Source organism: Dipodomys merriami, unplaced genomic scaffold, assembly GCF_024711535.1.
Source record: "Dipodomys merriami isolate MVZ:Mamm:240054 unplaced genomic scaffold, mDipMer1.0.p SCAF_12, whole genome shotgun sequence".
Classification (NCBI taxonomy): Eukaryota; Metazoa; Chordata; class Mammalia; order Rodentia; family Heteromyidae; genus Dipodomys; species Dipodomys merriami.
This window is the reverse complement of record NW_027202493.1, coordinates 19,020,013-19,041,497: the sequence shown is the minus strand read 5'-3', so window position 1 is coordinate 19,041,497 and position 21,485 is coordinate 19,020,013. Positions and strand designations below refer to the sequence as shown.

Below are 21,485 nucleotides of genomic sequence, written 5' to 3'. Positions count from 1 at the left end.
CCTCAAAATAATCCCTCCTCTAGCTGACCTTATGTGAATTAGTTTTATTTTTTTCTGTCACCTACCATATTCCACTTTTATACTCTCTTTGTGTATTTGCATTCTTATTTATAGACTACAACCATATAAGCCATGGTTGTTATGCATGATAGTCAAGCTGCATATAAATTATTGTCAAGTTAAATGAATGAATCTTCCCATGCCAATTTTCTCAAACTTACATTCACTCTCGGTCTGAGAGAGGAATTAGCAATTTGCACAATTTCTTGACAATTTAATGCAAAGTGCCCCTGGTCATTCATGAAGCTTGTGATTCTTCAGATGTTTCCCAATTGCCATTCAAAAGTGGACATCGTATATGCTAACAAATCTGCTCCCAGATCCAACCTGAGCACCTACTCTACTCCCAACTCCAGTATTCTAAACAAAATCATTTGCCCTCATTGGTGTCCACTGTAATTGATGAAGCAGGAAAAAGGCAGTATATTCCAAGTTGTGTGATGCATGTAAAATTAGGCTATGCTTTCACCAAGCATGGGTTTCTTCTCCAAAACAATTATAAACAAGGTATATATAAAAAGAGAAAATGTAGTAACCATTGAAAATGTGTGCTAAATCATTTTATAAAATAAGCCGGGAAGAGTGCGTTACTTACCTCGACTCTTAGCTTGTCGGGGACAGTAACCAGGACTTGGGGTGCCTGCTCCTGCTCCTGTCACCTTTGCCACCAAATCCACAGTCATCATGCATAAATGTATCTCCATCCACGTTGGCCAGGCTGGTGTCCAGATTGGCAATGCCTGCTGGGAGCTCTACTGCCTGGAACACGGCAGCCTGATGGCCAGATGCCAAGTGACAAGACCATCGGGGGAGAAGATGACTCCTTCAACACCTTCTTCAGTGAGACAGGCACTGGCAAGCACGTGCCCAGGGCAGTGTTTGTAGACCTGGAACCCACAGTCATTGATGAAGTTCGAACTGGCACCTACCGTCAACTTTTCCACCCTGAGCAGCTCATCACAGGCAAGGAAGATGCTGCCAATAACTATGCCCGTGGGCACTACACCATTGGCAAGGAGATCATTGACCTCGTCTTGGACCGGATCAGAAAGCTGGCTGACCAGTGCACAGGTCTTCAGGGCTTCCTGGTCTTCCACAGCTTTGGTGGGGGAACTGGTTCTGGCTTCACCTCCCTGCTGATGGAGCGTCTCTCTGTGGACTATGGCAAGAAGTCCAAGCTGGAGTTCTCCATTTACCCCGCCCCCCAAATGTCCATAGCTGTAGTTGAGCCCTACAACTCTATCCTCACCACCCACACCACCCTGGAGCACTCTGTGCCTTCATGGTGGACAATGAGACCATCTGTGACATCTGTCATAGAAACCTCGATATTGAGCGCCCAACCTACACTAACCTGAACCGCCTTATTAGCCAGATTGTGTCTTCCATCACAGCTTCCCTGAGGTTTGATGGGGCCCTGAATGTTGACCTGACAGAATTCCAGACCAACCTGGTGCCCTATCCCCGCATCCACATCCCCCTGGCCACATACGCCCCTGTCATCTCTGCTGAGAAAGCCTACCATGAACAGCTTTCTGTAGCAGAGATCACCAATGCTTGTTTAGAGCCAGCCAACCAGATGCTGAAATGTGACCCTCGCCATGGTAAATACATGGCCTGCTGCCTCTTGTACCGTGGTGATGTGGTTCCCAAAGATGTTAATGCTACCATTGCCACCATCAAGACCAAGCGCAGCATCCAGTTTGTGGATTGGTGTCCCACTGGTTTCAAGGTTGGCATCAATTACCAGCCTTCCACTGTGGTTCCTGGTGGAGACCTGGCCAAGGTGCAGCGCGCTGTGTGCATGCTGAGCAACACCACAGCCATTGCTGAGGCCTGGGCTCGCCTGGACCACAAGTTTGACCTGATGTATGCCAAGCATACCTTTGTCCACTGGTATGTGGGTGAGGGGATGGAGGAAGGAGAGTTTTCTGAGGCCCGTGAGGACATGGCTGCCCTAGACAAGGATTATGAGGAGGTTGGTGTGGATTCTGTGGAAGGAGAGGGTGAGGAAGAAGGAGAGGAGTACTAATCACTCATTCCTTTGGCCCTACAGCATGTCATGCTCCCAGAACTTCAGATTCACCATCAGCTGGCCGTCACTAAAATGTTTCTGACTAGATTCTGTTCAACTGTGATCATGTCTGTCTTTTTCCATGTATGTAAGGTTTTAATCCATTATGTCTCAAAAGTAAAGGCTTTAAGAAATTTTAAAAAATAATAAGCCGGAAAGATGTGACCAAGTACTGTTAATTGATAAGCAGATACTGGGGTATGACCATGCTTACATCAACCTGTCTCAATACTCATCCTTAAAAATAACACTGCAAGTAGAATTTTTTCTAAAAATTCCGTTTTCAGCAAAACTGGAAAAAAACAGATATAACCCATAGACTCCAGAACCCATGTAGAAATTCAAAACAGTGGATCTGTGATATAAAGGGAAAGGAAAAAAGAAATAGTAAACGCAGGTATTCTGGCTTCCACCTGCAACCATGCTCCTTTGGAGGCTGAGACGAGGAGGATCACAGAGTAATCTGTTTCTATCGTATCAGAGAAGACCTTTGGGTTGTTACGAAGCACAACTTCAGCCCTTCCCTGTCCGCCATAGAAGTATACCACAAATCACTTCTTCAAAAATAAACTCAATTTGATAATAAATAATTGTTTATCTTAAATGTTATAAGAAAAAAACCAAAAAGATGAAAATTGAACAGATACACAGTGAAAATTTTTTTAACAAAGTCAGGGAGAAAATTTTACCCAAATATTTTTCCATGAAATAAAAGCTTAATGAAATTTTTTATAAGAAAAAAAATGAACAAGCATGGAAAAAAAATCCTACAACAAAACCTTCCTAAATATTTCTAACAATGCAGAACTCATGAAACATTAATACCCTATTACATAAAAACCAAACCTTCAAACATGTCAACAAAAATAAACATTAAGTCAAAAAAGACATGCCAAATGGAGCAGTGACATTTATAATCATATCACAGATAAAAGAGGAGTCTGTCTACTATGTAGGAAACATTTTTAAAAATCAGAAATAGAAAATTTTCCCAAAGATATAACGTAATTCTCAGAAAAAGTCAAGGGATTTTCTGACATGTCAGTGCCAGTTACAATGAGAAAGGCAAACTTAGTTGAAATATCCTTTTTTTCAAATTTCAGACTGGTAAAAATGCAGTTTTATAACATAACATTAGTGATGTTATGGATTGTAAACTTCTACAACTCCTGTGGAGAAAACTTAGTATTATCAAACTGAGGAATAACTATAATCTTTAAAAGAGCAACTTCACCTTTGAGTTTATATAATAGAAATAAGTGTTGAAAGACAACATATGTATAAGTATATTCATGAAAGCATTATTGGAAAATGATTCCAAATAATCTTAAACATTTTTAAGTCTTGGACTGGCTAAGTAAATTATAGTTTATATATTCAATAGAATGTTATTCAGTCACTAAAATTGCATAAATTCTACATAGTGAGTGGTACATAATAGTACGAAGAGAAAAACACATTTGAACAGTATATTTAATAAATATACTACCTTATGCTCAGAAAATGGGCCACAAAGGTGTACTTTTCATTGCATTCCACACAGAAATCATAAATGAAGGAACAAGGAACAAATAATTATAGAATTCTACGTGACTATGGGAACTAGATGGGTGACAATGTTGGATTCAGAAGTATATTTTTCAATATTTATTTTAATTATTTTTTAATTTAGCTATGTGCATTATTTCCTACTAATGTAAATCAAGTTGTAAGACAAAAGCAAACACATAAAAAAGTATGATCCTGTTTCAAATCATCTAGTCTCACTTCCCTAGTCTTCTTGGCCCTGCCTGTAAAACCTATACCGACAGGAAGCAACTGAAACAGAAGGGGACAGAAGCTAATCACATGTGTGGGGTTTTTTTTGGCCAGTCCTGGAGCTTGAACTCAGGTCCTGGGCACTGTCCCTTAGCTGCTTTTGCTCAAAGCTATCATTCTACCACTTGAGCCACAGTGCCACTTCTGGCTTTTTCTGTTTATGTGCTTATGAGGAATTGAACCCAGCGCTTCATGCATGCTAGGAAAGCACTCTACCACTAAGCCATATTCCCAGCCCACTAACCTCAATTTTTGACCCTCAGCCCCAATAATTTTTCCACAGCCTGTGTGGATATTGAATGGACTCCTTTCCCTCAGAGCAAATCAAAACTTCAGAGTTGCATGAGGTGCAGATCAAAAGGAAGCAGGGAGAAAAGAGAAATAACGTTTTCTCCCAAAGCCAGCCTCAGCCTAAGCCTTCTCAAGCCAGGGTAGAAGGTGAGCACCTTGTCCTCCCAGAGGGGTGACAAGAATGTGGCACTGTACTATCGTTCTGTTTCATTGGAATGAGAAAGATCCGATTTTTCTCTGTCTTCAGTGTGAATCTACTTAATGCCTCAAGCCCCTAAAGGATGTTTCATATGCCTTCCTAGGTCCCCTTAACACTGTCTTGACTCCTGGATCCATCAGATAAGTTTTGATTTAAACCCATGGAATCACAAAAGGAAGCTTGTTATCCCAAATATGCACTTAAAATGCATAGCTGCTTCCAGTGGGCCCTAGAAAAGGGAAATTAGAAACAAATTAATCAAGAGGAACAAAGAACTCGTTAAAAGACATTACTGGCAGTGATTAGGGATGAATGCATAAAGTAACCTGGACAAACCATTATCTTATTGATGAAGGCAAACCCTGACATATGGAAGGGAAAATGTGAAAGAAAACAATATTAAAGTACTACTCCTTTTCTGCCTGTGAAAGCAAGCCAAAATGCACTAACTCCTTCATTTTTCTTTCTATATAAACAAGAAGCATTAGCAGTTCCCCAGAGAAGAGGGTAGAAAACTGTTCATAATGAGGTAAGACTTGGAATTAAAAACACAAATATAGTGTGCTTGAACAAAGCCAGATTATCCAGTGCAAACAATGGATCAGTTGTCAGTTGAATGAAAAGATAACCAAATCTCTTATGCCCAGGGGCTTGAAAAGATAGCTATTACTCTCACACTTTTTATATATCAATTAGAGAAGGGACCAGTTTAACCTTGGCACTAAGATTTCTGTACACACAAATGCCTGAAAGTAACTCACACTCAACTGGACTAATTCTGAAATTCTTGGAAAGACAGGCAACTTTCAACTATTAAATTTTTAACTATATACTAGAAAAGTATATATTAAAGATTCATGGAGTTAACTGTTATAGTTATAGAGAGAAAAGTGCCAGAAGCATAGCTTTTAGAGTGTGAGCCACTAAAATACAGCAGTTTCTGTGTAAATGTCTTTGTTCAGCATCAAAACCATGTCAATAAATAATGAAGTTCTTAGGAATACCTTTCCAAGAAAGAGGATAAGGAATTCTCTTCATTGAAAGAGAACACTAACTTAACCCAACTGTTTAAAAAGCATTAGTAGCTTGCCTAACAAAACCTCAGGAAAAGTCTGGGAAAATTGTACCTCACGCTAGAACCAGACCCTAGAGAGGGGCAGGAATCCTAGGTCTTGTGATGTGTTGACTTCATCCTTTCTCACCAAAGACCCACATCTTCCCTTTAATAGGAGAGATAATCCAGTAGCTTTTCGCAAACATCATTCTAGGCTGACTCTTTTCCTTTGCTTAGTCCTGTGAGTTGTTCAACTTAATCACCTGTCCACTTGTAGACCAAGCTTATAACCAAGGGTAGGGCTTTCTGTGCCTAGCATAGGTTAGGTCATGTGCCTATCTATAAAAGTAGGGAGCAGATTACAAACAAGACCACACTAAAGCTACCAGCACAACTATGTTTACTGCAGCATTATTTACCATAGCTAAGATATGGAACCAACCCAGATGTCCCTCAGTAGATGAATGGATCAAGAAAAATGTGGTATATATACACAATGGAATTCTATGCCTCCATCAGAAAGAATGACATTGCCCCATTTGTTAGGAAATGAAAAGGCTTGGAAAAAATTATATTAAGTGAAGTAAGCCAGGTCCAAAGAAACATAAGTCCCATGGTTTCCCTTATTTGCAATATCTAGTATATGTCTGAGTCAAGCAGAAAAGGTCAGATAAGGTGATGTTAGGGAAATGAACCCTAAGATATGTATTCAAATGTTTTTTTCTTTCATGCGATTGTTTCTAATGCATTTATAAGATAAGTTCTTTGTTGCTTTGTATGTCCCTCCCACACAGTATAACCTGTGCTTTCACTGTATTTGATGTCTATAATTGGTGGAGGGGAAGGGGAAAAACAAGTTGTTTAAATAGGGATACAGGTGGACCCACTGCAACAATGAGAAGTACAAGTTGTTATGTCAAAAACAAACTTTACAACTTTGGTGGGGGCGGGAGGGGGGCCAGGGAAGAATGGGTGAGGGGGCAGGTGGAGGATCGGAAGGGATAGGAAGGGGAAACAAAGGAGGAGGCTACAATGCTTGATAAGAAATGTACTCATTATCTTTCCCATGTAATTGTAACCCCTCTGTACAGTATTTTCACAATAAAAAATTAAAATTAAAATTTTAATTTAAAATTAATGATTGTGAGGGAAGGGAGGCAGTTCTTCCAAAACCAGTGAAGAGTACTCTTAATTGTAGAATCAAATAGAAGTAATGAAACAAACCTCTGTGTTTGTCACTAGGACAAATAGCAGACAGAAAGAGTTAAAAAAGAAAAAGGAGTGGGGCTGGGAAGGTGGTTCAGTGGTAGAGCACTTGCCTTTCATGCATGAGGCCCTGGGTTCGATTCCTCAGCACAACATAAGAAAAAAGAAAAAAGCCGGAAGTGGCACTGTGGCTCAAGTGGTAGAGTGTTAGCCTTGAGCTGAAGAGCTGAGGGACAGCGCCCAGGCCCAGAGTTCAGGCCCCACAACTGGACCCCCCCCCCCAAAAAAAAGAAAGAAAAAGGATTTCTTTGACACTCATTTCAGAAGATTAGGTCCCTGGTCATCAGGCAAAGTATCGTGAAAAAGGATGTGGCAGAACAGAGTTGCTCACCTATGGCATCCAGGAAACAGAAAAAAGATAGGAAGGGGCTGAGAGTAAGGAATAGCTCCACAAGGACATGCCCCCAATAACATACTTCCACTAAACAGTCCTAACGTTTCTGCTACCACCCAAAATAGTACCATTAGCTATGGACTAAGCCTTCCACATTAACCTGAAGGGAATAGCTCACATTCAATGCACAGCAACCACTATTCTTGTAATTGAATAAAACACTGTACAAACACTTTCTCCACTCGTTTAGGAAAATATGAGATTGCCAAACAATGTAGCCATTTTTAAAATACACATATCAGATCTGATTTATTTCAGTGAACTTTGTTATTCCATGTCATCTTCAACAGTTAGTTTCTTTTAGGGATGCCAAAAATATTTATAAGCTCCATTGTAGAAATTGTCTTCACAAACCAAACTTGTTACAAGAAAGATTCTCATTAACATATAGCTACAAGTCAATGAAGAATCAATTTTATGTACTGTAATTTGCTAGGGTGAGTTTGGGGCAATTCTTTTTTAAATTCACAAATACTCTTCTCTGATGAAGAATTCTATCATTGAGACATCTTCAAGAATATGCCACAAATATGAGAACAACTACATAGGGATGTAGATCTGTTCAATAATTATTATTATTGGGAACATAGAATAAGAAAATGGCACTAATAATTACCATGTTGAAGACAAAACACACTTTTGCTGTTTAAGGCATGGGTTTGTTACCTTTTCTAAAAGATCATTTGCACAACGTTATGGAAGCTATTCTCAGGTTCTCAGGGACACCTAAATACAAATTAGAGGATAAGCTTGGTCCAAACATACTCTAGAGGACACTGATGGACAGTGTAATATAAAATGTGGATATAACTCTCATGGCCTGGTATATAGCTAACACTTCTCTTCCATTTTGTAGTAGCTATACAATAGAAGTATTTCTTTAAGGCCGGGCACCAGTGGCTCACACCTGTAATCCTAGCTACTCAGGAGGCTGAGATCTGAGGATCACAGTTCAAAGCCAGCCCGGGCAGAAAAGTCCGTCAGACTCTTATCTCCAATTAACAACCAGAAAACCGGAAGTGGTGCTGTGGCTCAAGCGGTAGAGCACTCACCTTGAGCTGAAGAGCTGAGGGACAGCGTCCAGGCCCAGAGTTCAAGCCCCACGACCGACAAAAAAAAAAAAAAAAAAACAGAAATATTTCTTTAGAGTCATTGTCCATCATAATTATTCTCATTAATAACTTTAAAGTTAACTATAATTAATCTGTCTGTGGGTAAAGTGTACTGAGAGTTTTCTGTAGCATTGGGGAATCACATAAAACCATGTTAGGTAAACATGCTAGACAAGTGCTCCACTACTGAGCTACATCCATAATCCCTGAAGATTTCATAAATAAAGATTAATATATGGCAAAAACCACAAAAAAGAATGGAAAGAAGAGACAAAAGGATAAAGGGAAAGAAGGATAAAGATGGGCATGCTAACATAATAACACTGAATCACAAATAAATTATCCACTACCCGCCACTCATGATTTTCCCTAGCCCCTACCACAGGCATTCTGCTGAGGAAACATTTAACTTAGAGTATGCTGGTTCTAACACATCCAAGAATGTATTGTGTCTGCTCCAGATGTGAGAAGCAATGAAAATTATGTGGTCCCAACAAGAAGACATCCATCTGACCTGCAAAAGACACCTGAGGGAAGGCGGCTTGGCTGACCACACTGACCAACTGGTCAGAGTCTACCTCCCAGAGAACAAGACTCACAGCAGATAATGGGCCAGAAACTAACCAGCCCACAAAACCACCAGTGACATCACTCCTAGGACACCTACTTCACTGTGCTCTACTGAGCATTTTGACTCCTTTAGGCTCTGCAGAAGTTTCCTACTCAATGGAGAACAGCCACATAATACTAGATACTTAAGATTTTAAGTAATCTTTAATTACATTCCCTACCAAAGACCAGTATTGAGTTAAGACATTTCAATGCTGCATGACAAATAGAAAGAGTGAGACTAACACGTTCCCAGTGGTAACAGAAGTTGACATTATACAAAGAGTAATCAAAATGATAAACATTATTAAAAGAAGTTCTATTCCATACGTAGAACTTCATGTGACCCAGCTATAGTACTTGAGAGCTCCTTGTGTTCATAAGCAATAACGGTTACGTGCGATATGCAGTTTGTATGAAATTGGCTCTTTCTAAGAGGCCCGAAAACAAACTTCTCTTTTTATTTTAGCAATGAGCTGAAGTAGATATTCTGAAAAGCCTTCCTGCAAACACATAGAAATGGCAGATAATATACAACAAACATGCATTTAAATGCATAGCTGTGCTTCCAAAAGAGTACGAGAAATACCCAGGGGGGAAATGACAATAAGACAGAGCAGAAACCCTGAATGGTCAATGAATATAAAAACCACTACTGCTCTAGAAGCCTTTGCCAATGCCACGAATGCCGAGACTTGGATTTGGTGGCTGTGTAGGAGTAGAAGAAAAGGATTTGGGACAATGGATAATGAGGGCTCTGCATACATTCAGAACTCATGGGTCAGAAAATAAAAGCATCTGACAAAAGTTCGGAGATGACAAAGGAACTTGTCCAGCTCACCCTGAGGAAAGCATTTCCTGGTGAGAAGTGCAAAACCACAGACCTAACCTGACACAGGTTTGGATTTTAATTTGTGCTTGAGAAGTGTCTCAGGAATAAATATAAAGAAACTCAGAGTAGGTAAAGTTTTGGAACATCAGGCTGAAACATTCAAAACTTCTCTTGAGCGACTTACCACTGGAGCCTTGTAAATTTCCCATCAGTTAAATAAATAGCTTATCAAACACCCACAAATTGACATTGTAAAAGTCAGATTATTGGTTCACTCTGCTGAGTTGATTTGTGTTAGCTTATTTCTATCTATAGAAGTAGGACCAGGCATAAAAAGAGACCCTATCTCAAAAATAATCCATGCAAAAATTGTTTGAGTCAGACCTTGACTCAAGCGGAAGAACTCCTAACTTGTAAGTGTGAGGCCCAGAGTTCAATCTCCAGGTGGACCCATTGCAACCATGAGACATACAAGTCGTTATGTCAAAAACGAACTTCACAGCTTTGGGGGAGGGAGGAGGGTTGGGTGGTGGGATGGGGAGAGGACAGGATGGGAAGGGGAAACAAAGGAGGAGCTACAATGCTTGATAAGAAATGTACTCATTATCTTGCCCATGTAATTGTAATCCCTCTGTACACTATTTTCACAATTTAAAAAATTCCAAAAAAAAAAAAAAAGCTGAATTCCATATGCACATCTGACTTGAGTGTTCTTTCTTGGAACCAGTTGCTCTTATTTTTTCCCTTCTAGGGAATTTATATTGTTATCATCATTGGAGAATTACAATTTTCCATGAAATCAAAACTGCAATTCTGTTCCAATTGTAGTCTACTGAAGTCAGTATATGTTTATAGCTCCCTTTGAAGGTCATTCAGCATCTTAGAGTGAGTCATTTATGTACATGTATTTGAATGCTCAGGAAGCAGAAATCACAACAGTCTGATGTATGATGTACCCTGGCTGTATTTGGAGGGTAATCACACTTGATGAGCAATGAGTTCTTAGTTGACCAGTTTCACAGAACATCACTTACACTGCTGAATAAAAGCTGACTTGGATTTTTGAGTGATAGCTCTTAAGGCTGACAGCAGAAATGTGGGAATATGACTGAGTTAGCATCTGTGCAGACCAATGTACAAAACTAAAAGTACTCTAATCATCATGCAATGTCTACAAGGGAGCAACCATTTTCAGACAGCTAACTCAGGCTTGAAGTGAATATTACCAGGCCTGAAGTGAAGGTACTACAACCATATCTTTATTCAAAATCACCTGAATTCACTGAGTTTTAATAATAAATACATTATTTTATTCTATGGTATAAATTCTACTCCTTATTCCTTAAAACATCTTGGGCAGTATTTCGTAGGTAGGATAATGAATTGGCAAAATTACTTCATTTGAAGCTAAATTGGTAATACTGCAATATTCATTAAAATGGTTTTCACTGAATCCTTATCATAAAGTGAAAAAATATCTTTCCCTTCAAAAAAAGTACCAGTTTCCTGGAAATGTATTTTGCTACTTGATCCTGGTCATTTAATTCAATAACTTTTATAAAATTAAAATTATAAAGATTTAATTGACTTTTGCTTAGCTTCCAATTACATGCAATTTGTTTCTATTCAGTCTCATTAAATCCAATTACAATTGAACTAATCGTAATTACTCCCAATAGTTCATTTACTTTAAAAAAAAAAAAAAGAAAGAAAGAAAGAAAGAAAAGAGGACGCTGTCCTCTATTACTTTCAAGTAATTTTTTACCAGAGGTTAGGTAGAGTCTCTTAATTGTATTAATACAAATGACTGCCTACATGCATCAATAAGTTTGCATTTAAAATTTAGAGAATTTTAAGAAAGCTAGCAAAGTTAGTTAAGTCCTTTGACATGGTACAGTAGCTATGTAGGTAGCGTCTCAGAAGCTATCATTAATATTAATTGTAATTGGTAGACAATCACTTGGTTTCACATTTCATTACCCTAAATATGGAAACTTGCAAGAGTGTTGAGAGTTTGAATAAAAGAAAATTCTGGATAATATGAGTGATGTTCATAGCCTTTGAAATGACACATTCCTAGAGCAAACTCATGCAGGGTTTTGTTTCTTAGGTGTTGATTTCCATTTTGATAAACCAGTGTCAAGGGTCACTTTCACAAGGATTAGCCAAGTTAGCAACCGTCCCTAGGAATTCCTAACACACACACATACACACACACACACACACACACACACACACACACACACACACACACACACACACACGCACAAAATTTGGGCTTTATAGTAAAGGTTTTAATACTAAGCTTTCTTAGAAGAGGTAAAGAGCATAAAACTCCCCCTTTCTACAATGAAAATAAGAAAAAGAAAGGAAGGAAAATAGAAGAATAAATATTTGAAAATGACAGTGAAAAACAAATAGTAGGAAAATTAATGAAATAATTTTTGGTTTGGTCCTCATTTTCTCTACTGTTTTCACAAAGCACAGGAGAGAACAACTTTTCAAGGCAATAAGATAAGAAGAGAGTAGTTGTTATTTTGCAGTGTTAAAAGAATCTCCATATTATAATGTCCCATTTATAAAAATTTTTAAAAATGAAATTGCATAGGAGAACAGATTAAGTTGCCAAGGAGCAAATGAATCTGGGAAGGAAGTAATAGCAGGTGCAAAAAGATGACAACATGGAACCTTGTACTGATGCAACATCTTAACTGAGTGGCAAGTTACCCAGGTCTATGCGTGTGATGAAAGTGCATAGAACTGTTTACTACACACACACACACACACACACACACACACACACACACACACACACACACACACACACAGAGGCACACAGGTAAAACTGCTGAGATCTGAATATACTGTGTAGATTGTGCCCACATTGATTTCTTCCTTAGATATTGTAGCATAGTTACACAAGAGGTCACCATTAGAAGAAAATGAGTGAAGCATACATAAAATCCTCCCATACCTTTGCAACTTCCTGTGAATCTATATTTTAAAAGGAAGTTCAAAGAATAAAAACATCTAAAATTCATAACTTTCAAAGAGGAAAATATAAGATGAGTGAAATCATTGAATGAGATCAAATATATGATATTCCATAGAGAGTTTTCAACTGTCTGCTCAGCAGAGCTGTCAATTTGGCCTCTTTTGGATGGCCTTGAGAAAGCTGAGCAACTCTTGTGACTCATAACATCTTTTGTGAGTAACTACAAACTAAACAAAAATTGTAACATGATAGGAAAATAGTTTATTCTAGTAGGTAGTAATTTTCTAATCTTCCTTTTTGCTTTTCTAATATCATTAAGTAGTGGTAGAAAGAAGCTACTGTTTAACAAAGTTTATATAAATACAGTATATCTTGATCAATGTCACCCCTTTCAACATTCTCACCCATTTCTCCCCTACTCACCCTTGCCCTCTTCTTAATTTTGTAGGATATATACCTAAGTTTTTACTGCATTCTCCCCTTCTTCTTCTCTTCATTTGTCTACCCATTTCTCCCTGTCTCCACCCCACCCCATTCGATTTCCCACTTCCAGGAGTTTTATTTTATCTTTTTTTGGGGGGTCCAGTCATGGGGCCTGAACTCTGGGCCTGGGCACTGTCCCTCAGCTCTTCAGCTCCAGGCTAGCGCTCTACCACTTGATCCACAGTGCCACTTCTGGCTTTTTTTATTTTTTCTGCTTATGTGGTGCTGAGGAATCAAACCCAAGGCCTCATGCATGCAAGGCAAGCGCTCTACCACTGAGCTACCTTCTCAGCCCCTTTATTTTATCTTTTTGAACTTTGATTTTACCTTTCTAAGAATTTACGGTATTTGAGTTTTCCTTGAATTTACCATATTTCAGTTAATATGTAGTAATTTTATTCATAAAAATTCAAAATAAATAGAGACCCAGTAACACAACAAATCAAAGAAAGGTTGGACAAATGGGATTTATAAAGTTGCAAAACTTCTGCATGGCAAAGGACATAGCTAGCAAGATCAATAGAAAGCCCACCGATTGGGAGAAGATCTTCACTAGCCATACAACAGACAAAGGTCTCATATCTAAAATATACCTGGAACTCAAAAAATTAAATCCCCCAACAACAAATCCTCAAAGAAACAACTGCCCAATAAATAAATAGGCTAAAGATTTAAAGAGAAACTTCTCTGAAGAGGAAAGAAGGATGGCCAATGGACACACGGAGAAATGCTCAACCTCTATAGCCATAAAAGAAATGCAAATCAAAACAACATTGAGATACCACCTAACCCCAGTTAGGATGGCTATAATAGGAACTCTAATAACAACAGATGCTGGAGGGGATGTGGACAAAAGGGGACCCTACTGCATTGTTAGTGGAAATGTAAACTTGTTCAATCACTTTGGAAAGCAGTATGGAGGTTCCTCAAAAGATTCCACATAGAGCTCCCCTATGAACCAGCAATCCCACTTTTGGGCATTTACCCAAATGTTTACAAACAAGACCACACTAAAGCTACCAACACAACTATGTTTATTGCAGCATTATTTACCACAGCTAAGATATGGAACCAACCTAGATGTCCCTCAGTAGATGAATGGATCAAGAAAATGTGGTATATATACACAATGGAATTCTATGCCTCCATCAGAAAGAATGACATTGCTCCATTTGTTAGGAAATGGAAAGACTTGGAAAAAAATATATTAAGTGAAGTAAGCCAGGTCCAAAGAAATATAGGTCCCATGGTTTCCCTTATTTGCAATAACTAGTATATATCTGAGACAAGCAGAAAAGGTCAGATAAGATGATGTTAAGTGAAACGAACTCCAAGATAAGGACACAAGTGGTTTTTTTTTCTTGCTTGCTATTGTTTCTAACATATTTATAAGATATTTCTTTGTTGCTTTGTATGTCCCTCCCCCACTGTATAACTCCTGTTTTCACTGTATCTGATGTTGGTGTAATTTGGGGAGCGGAAGGGAAAAAACAATTGTTTAAATTGGGAAACAGGTGGACCTGTTGCAACAGTGAGATGTACAAGACACTATGTCGAAAAACAAGGGGTGGGAAAAATGTAGTTGAGATGGGAGGGAAGGGATGGTAGGGGAAAAACAAAGGAGGAGGCAACAATGCTTGATAAGAAATGTACTCATTACCTTGCTCATGTGATTGTAACCCCTCTGTACAGTATTTTCACAATAAAAAAACTTATTTTAAAAAAATTTTTTAAAGAACAAAAGATTCAAAATAATGGTCAGAAACTAACATTTGTGATAAAGGGATTGGATCTGTGGCAAGATGGCAATGGAAAAATATAAAACTAAGGAGAAAGCAAAGGACCTAGAAAGCTAAGTAGCTGTTGTGCTTCTAGCTGAACCCACTGGATAACCTTCGATATGTTCTCTTTGGGTGCACCTCAGTTTTCTGTTCTTATAAAAGAGAGTGAATCAGGTCCAAGGTCCTGAAAACAATGGTGTTCTTGAACTCTCAGTGGAGTCTGACTAGGTCTCCTTTCAGTTCTGTTAGTGTTTGTTTGCTGAACTGCAGTAGAATGTCTAAATGCTCATTTTGGTTCTAATAAATAAATCCAGAATTTGGCAGGTAAAGATTATTGTACTCTCTTAAGTATTTGTGAAACCTATCCTACCAGTATGTCAAAATAAAATATTAACAACTTAATGGTTATAAAATCTATTAGCAACTATCTGTGCTGTGTTATCTCTCAAGACCTTGTGAGGATACTTCTTAAAAGTTCATGTAAGCTGGGTGCTGAGGGCTCACATCTGTAATCCTAGCTACTCAGGAACCTCAAACCTGGAGGATCTCTGGGGATTTTTTATTTTTTAATACATTTTTATTGTAAAAATACTGTACAGAGGAGTTACAGTTACATGAGTAAGGTAATGAGTACATTTCCTATCAAGCATTGTTACCCCCTCCTTTGTTTATCCCCTACCATCCCTTCACTCCCCACCTCCCCAACCACACCCTCCATCCCTGCTCCTCCCCAAGCTGTAAAGTTCATTTTCAACATAATGTCTTGTACATCTCATTGTTACAATGAGTCAATCTGTATCTTTATTTCAGCATTTTGTTGTGGATCCTCAGCCAAAGAAGTCCACAAGGCACCATCTCCAACTAACCAGTAAAATATTGGACTGGAGACATGGCTCAAGTGGTAGAGCACCATTCTTGAGCAAGAAAACCAAGAGAGAGGATAGGCCATGAGTTCAATCCCCAGTGTCAGCAAGCACAACATACACACATGCTTGATAAGAAATGTACTCATTACTTTGCCCATGTAATTGTAACCCCTCTGGTACAGTATTTTCACAATAAAAAACAGTGGACTACATAAAATTAAGTTCATGTTTTTTCAAAGCTTCAAGAAAATGATTCATCTTTCCATTCATAGGAATTTGCTGCTCTCAAAGCTCCAAATACCTTCCTATAACCTGCATTTTCTCAAACTTTACAACTTTGGCACAGGGAGGAGAGGGGAGGGAGGAGGAGATTAAGAAATGTACTCATTATCTTGCTCATGTACTGAAACCCCTCTGTACAGTATTTTCACAATTAAAAAAAAACCTGCAGTTCCTGGGCTGATGTGGTTGTAATTGTATGAGCAAAATGCATCTTCATTTGGCTAAAAATTATGAAGAAGAATAGTTTTACCATTCATTGTAACTTTCATCAAAGAAAAACAGGAAAGAATGATAAAATGTGGATTTAAGTAGCTTGGATACCCATAAATAATCAAAAGCTAAAAGGTAATCTTATAATTTCTAGTAATAATATAAAAAAACCATCGAGTAGCATCATCAGGTCATTAAAAATAATCATTTCTATCTAGCTCCTGAGCTTTGAAGTTATATTGTTGCAACTGAGATATAATCCTATTCATGGAGACAATATTCACATGAACATCTTTGCTCAACTCTATCTGACCCCACCATGAGAGAAAACAGGGAGAGAGAGTATTCTAGAAGTGATAACTCTCTCAAGATAATGTGTGGATCTTTGGAAGAAAAGAGAACAGGATTATTGCCCCACCGTGGTTCTTGTCCATCTATTTTGGTCATCCAGAAGTACCTATAGTGAAACAGAATCAAAGTACTAACATAGTTTCCTTGGTTGTATTTGTTCTTAGTTTCACACAGTGAAATACCTGATCATACTGCCACGGACTGCACTCCTCACCCCAGGCTTTTGTATTCTTATGCCATCGCTCACAAGATGCAGAAGGTAATACAAGTCTGTCACTAAAATAGGAAATACTGCACCAAAGACATATGCTATGGATGCCTAGTCAGAGCAGGAACATGACTCGAGTATTAAAAGTCTGACTGACTCTTGTTTGGACTTCATGGAGTTTTAATTGACCCCCGTCCACTTCAGGCACAACCGAAGAAAATACAGTTAGGTCAATCCATAGATTCACCAGCAGCCCAGGAGATGGCCTAACATGAAAGGTTTTGAACACACAGCGGCAAAATGAGCCAGTGGGATTCTCTTTCTTGGCTATTTAAACTGAAAACCTAGAGAAATCAGGCACTAGAAACAGAAATGGAGAAACAATTGAATGTAGGTTATGAAAGACCACAAGAGACTCATGTAAAAAGAAGTAGCATAACCTTTGGTACCTCTTTAATTACCCAGAGACTATACTAAAAATGTGGAGACTATTTACAACTATGATCAAAGAAGTTACAGTTTTAACTTCCAGTTTCAAAGGGAGCTCATACCAGACTCTCCAAAATGATATCAGAGGCTAAGAAGAATTGGTGTATGTGTGAGAGAGAGAGAGAGAAAGAGAGAGAAGAGAGAGAGAGAGAGAGAGAGAGAGAGAGAGAGAGAGAGAGAGAGAGAGAGAGAGAGAGAGAGAGAGAGAGAGAGAGAGCATTAATAAAAGCAGAAGATTGTCTTCCTGGCCTTTCAATTTGAGTGACTGGATGGCAGGTAAAGACTGTGAAACCAATACACTCAGAATGTCGGTCAATTTGTGTTTGCACCCAGACCCCAAAGAGTAGAGGTTTGTGTGTCAGAGATTTTTCAGGCTATCTGTGAGTTTCAGATACCTAAAGAAGATATCTTGGGTACAGGTGACTAACTAGCCTCCTTCATCAAAGGGCTTCTAGGCAGTCAAATGGATTTACATGGAAGATACAGATCAAAATTCTGATGGAAATTGAAGGAATGCCAACCTCTTCCCTGAGTCTTATTAGCTTCCAACACTTTGGTCCTTTCATTGTTGTAAAAAAACTCCTGAGATTTCTTTCAGTATAAAGTATTTTGCTGATAATATTTCTACTTCATAGTTTGTTGTAACTGCTTTTCTTATTTCTAAAAATTTCACCAGCACTTCATAGTTCTCTCAAATGGTATTGCCAACATTTCCATAGTCCATTTTTGCTCATATAATTCCATTTAGAGTCTATCTGAATCCTGTATGTTATTTTCACAGTTCTATAAAACTTATCTCCATACTACACACATAATTAGTATTTCCCTTAAATGTTTGGATATTTCAATTTCATTTTAAAGTAATACTGCCTCCAAAATAGTGCGCAAAAATTGCATACTCTTTTTATATAAGATAATAAGCTTTTAAAATTGGAATAATTCTTTGGTTAATTGTCTGGATGAATTAACTGACATTTGTTAGTATAAAGCAATTTGTCACGTTTTCCCAAAAGTATCCAAATGAACAAAGATGATTTGAACTATCATTCATTCCATAGTAATAGTCTTTAAGAGTTAAGTTAGGTAAGATTGTCACTGGAAGACAAGAAGTTAATAAAACTACAAACCTTGCTGTCTTTATAAGGGAAATTCACCTAGATGCACAATAACAAATCATCAGGAGACAGAAATAGCATGATTATTCATTGATCGTGATGCACACCTGTAAATTACTAATTGATTTCTGTTTGAAAAAAAGCAATGTGTACTTTACACGGTTAGAGTTAACATACCATGGCGACTGAAATTTGAACTGTGTTGGTAGGACAATGTTATTTAGACTAAATAATCAAAATTCATAAAATCCAGGGAAATCCAGGACTGCCTATATACTTCTATTTTATTATTACTTGAAAAGTGAAAAAATTACTTAAAGGTTAACAATGATAAGCTAAAGTTTTATATTATAAACCATTCAACAGTCACTTAAGAAATGCAAGATTGGGGGCTGGGAAGGTGGCTCAGTGGTAGAGCACTTGCCTTGCATGCCTGAGGCCCTGGATTCAATGCCTCAGCACCATATAAGCAAAAAGAAAAAAAAGCCGGAAGTGGCGCTGTGGCTCAAATGGTAGAGCGCTAGCCTTGAGCTGAAGAGCACCCAGGCCCAGAGTTCAGGCCTCACAACTGGACCCCCCCCAAAAAAAAAAAAGAAATGCAAGATCAACCTAATAAGCAATAACACCTTGACCTAACTTACAGCACAATACACATTGTTTCTCTTCTGAACATTTTCTCAGTCTGACCTCTTCATCACCTCTGAATATGGAAAGATCCCATTCCCAACAGAAATAAGCAAAAGAAATTTACACTGGCATCAGGTAAGTCCAAGGTTGTCTGAGGCTGAGGATAAAAGGATTAACTCCAAAAGAACATAAAGGAACTGAGGAATGCAGGAGAAACTGAGGAATGCAGAAGAAAGTGGTCTATACTTAGGTATATAGATTTGTCAAAACTCATTAAGCTGTACCCTTAAAATAGATGGATTTTATTATGCCTCAGTGGGATTTATAAAAATTAGTAAAGCTATTTAAGCATAGGGATACTCATAATTGTATATAATTCTTTTTGTTGTTGTTGTTGGTCTTGGAGCTTGAACTCTGGGTCTGGGCCAGTCCCTCAGCTCTTCAGCTCAAGACTAGTGCTCTACCACTTGAGCCACAACACCACTTCCAGTTTTCTGGCAATTTATTGGAGATAAGAGTCTCACAGACTTTCCTTCCAAAGCTGGCTTTGAACCAAGATCCTCAGATCTCAGCCTCCTGGGTGACTAGGATTACAGGCATGAGTCATCAGCACACGGCCACAATTCTTATTAAACCTTCGTGCCCTTATACAGTATAATAAATACTGTGCTTTGATTACCCACTTAATAAATTACTGAAATGTGGATAATTCTCTTTTTTTTTTTTTTTTTTTGCCAGCCATTGGGCCTGAACTCTGGGCCTGGGTGCTGTCCCTCAGCACTTCAGCTCAAAGCTAGCTCTCTACCACTTGAGCCACAGTGCCACTTCCAGCTTTTTCTGCTTATGTGGTGCTGAGGAATCGAACTCAGGGCAAGCACTCTACCACTGAGCCACCTTCCCAGCCAATGGATAATTCTTAACTATTCAAGTTCTAGGGTAACTAAGAAACCAAGATGTCCCCAAGGGGAAAGTAGGGATCTTTAAAAGGCCATACAGAAACCCTTGTTTCACCCTCACTGCTGGAAACCTGACATTCATTCCAGTAATTAGAAAGCTGAATAATAGCAATAAGGAACAGACTCAGGGGCAGAAAGGTTACAACTGAGGGCAAAGGAGTGAAAAAGGTATGAAATAATAGTTATATCACCAAAATTGTCCTCTATATAGTCCTCAGTCTCAATGGCAATCTACAAGCATGTTGAAACCGTCTTCAATTAAGGAAATATTTGAGATAACATTACCATTTATGTAAAAGGATGCTTACTCAAAGAAGAAAAAGAAATTTAAGATGCAGTGCAGGTAATGTGTAACTGTGTAAAACCATATCATAATACCTGCCCTTGGCATATTTAGACAGAAACTAGAAAATTCATCAGGAAGTGGTGCAGAAACCTCTTCTGCATCTTCTTTGCATGTGGAACTAACACCTACTCCTGTGTTCTCCCAAGAGGGCCAGGAAGCAAGGCACCTTAAAGATATTCTCTTTATCCTTTTCTGCCTGGGCTAACCTGTGCTTATTCTCAAAAGAAAAGTCTAAGATAAGGACTGGTAGTTGATTTTGCAACTAATTCCTGGAAATAAAAATAGGTGCCTTAGAAAACGGAATCAGAAAATCACTTCAAAGGTGCATTTATCATTTAGACTCTTAAGTGATCACTACTATAGGTACTGAAATTAATCCTGTGGAGACACTCTGAGGAATTGTAGGGAATACACCTGAGAATTTTCCAGCTAAGAGCTCTTTTATTTATTCACCATTGGCCAAGGACAGCCAGCTATGGAGTGATTCTCAACCTTGACTGCTCATCAGAATCACCTGGGGAGCTTTTAAAACTTTAATTCAATCTGCAAAGCAAACCAATTAAGTCCAAATATCTGCAGGTGGGACTTAGGTATCTGTATTTTTAATTTCCCCCAAGTAACAGCAAGCTTAGTCATTCTTGAGAACCACTGCCCGATGGCGGGGGGGGGGGGGGTGGTGGGGTGGATAATGCTTTTGCAGATGGGGGTCTAGGGAAAGTTGGAAAAATTTTCTCAGGGGTCCCACACCGTGCCATTAGAAAGTCCTAGACCATTACGAGGCAAAGCGCCAATATGTACCAAATCACACCTGTAAAGGTAAACAAAGAGGCAGGACATGGAAGAAATTGGACACACTAAAATTTGTGGCTATCTACCTATTTCTTGAAAAGGAAGGCAAGATATATTCATTGCTCCTGAAGAAGGCAAAGGCAAACTACTTGGTGCCCAGAAGTATCCTTAGTTGTCATATGCATTCTTATAAGTCATATGTATTACACATAGTTGGTATGCTTAAATGTTTGTTCAATGGTAGGGAAAAAACAAAGGAGGGGGTAACAATGCGTGAT

At 38.5% G+C, this 21,485-nt stretch overlaps 1 pseudogene; it reads left to right on the top strand.

Moving 5' to 3' along the window:
• Positions 1 to 734: 734 nt before the first annotated feature.
• Positions 735 to 2,101, top strand: LOC138823234 (tubulin alpha-1B chain pseudogene; annotated as a pseudogene).
• The last annotated feature ends 19,384 nt before the right edge of the window (positions 2,102 to 21,485 follow it).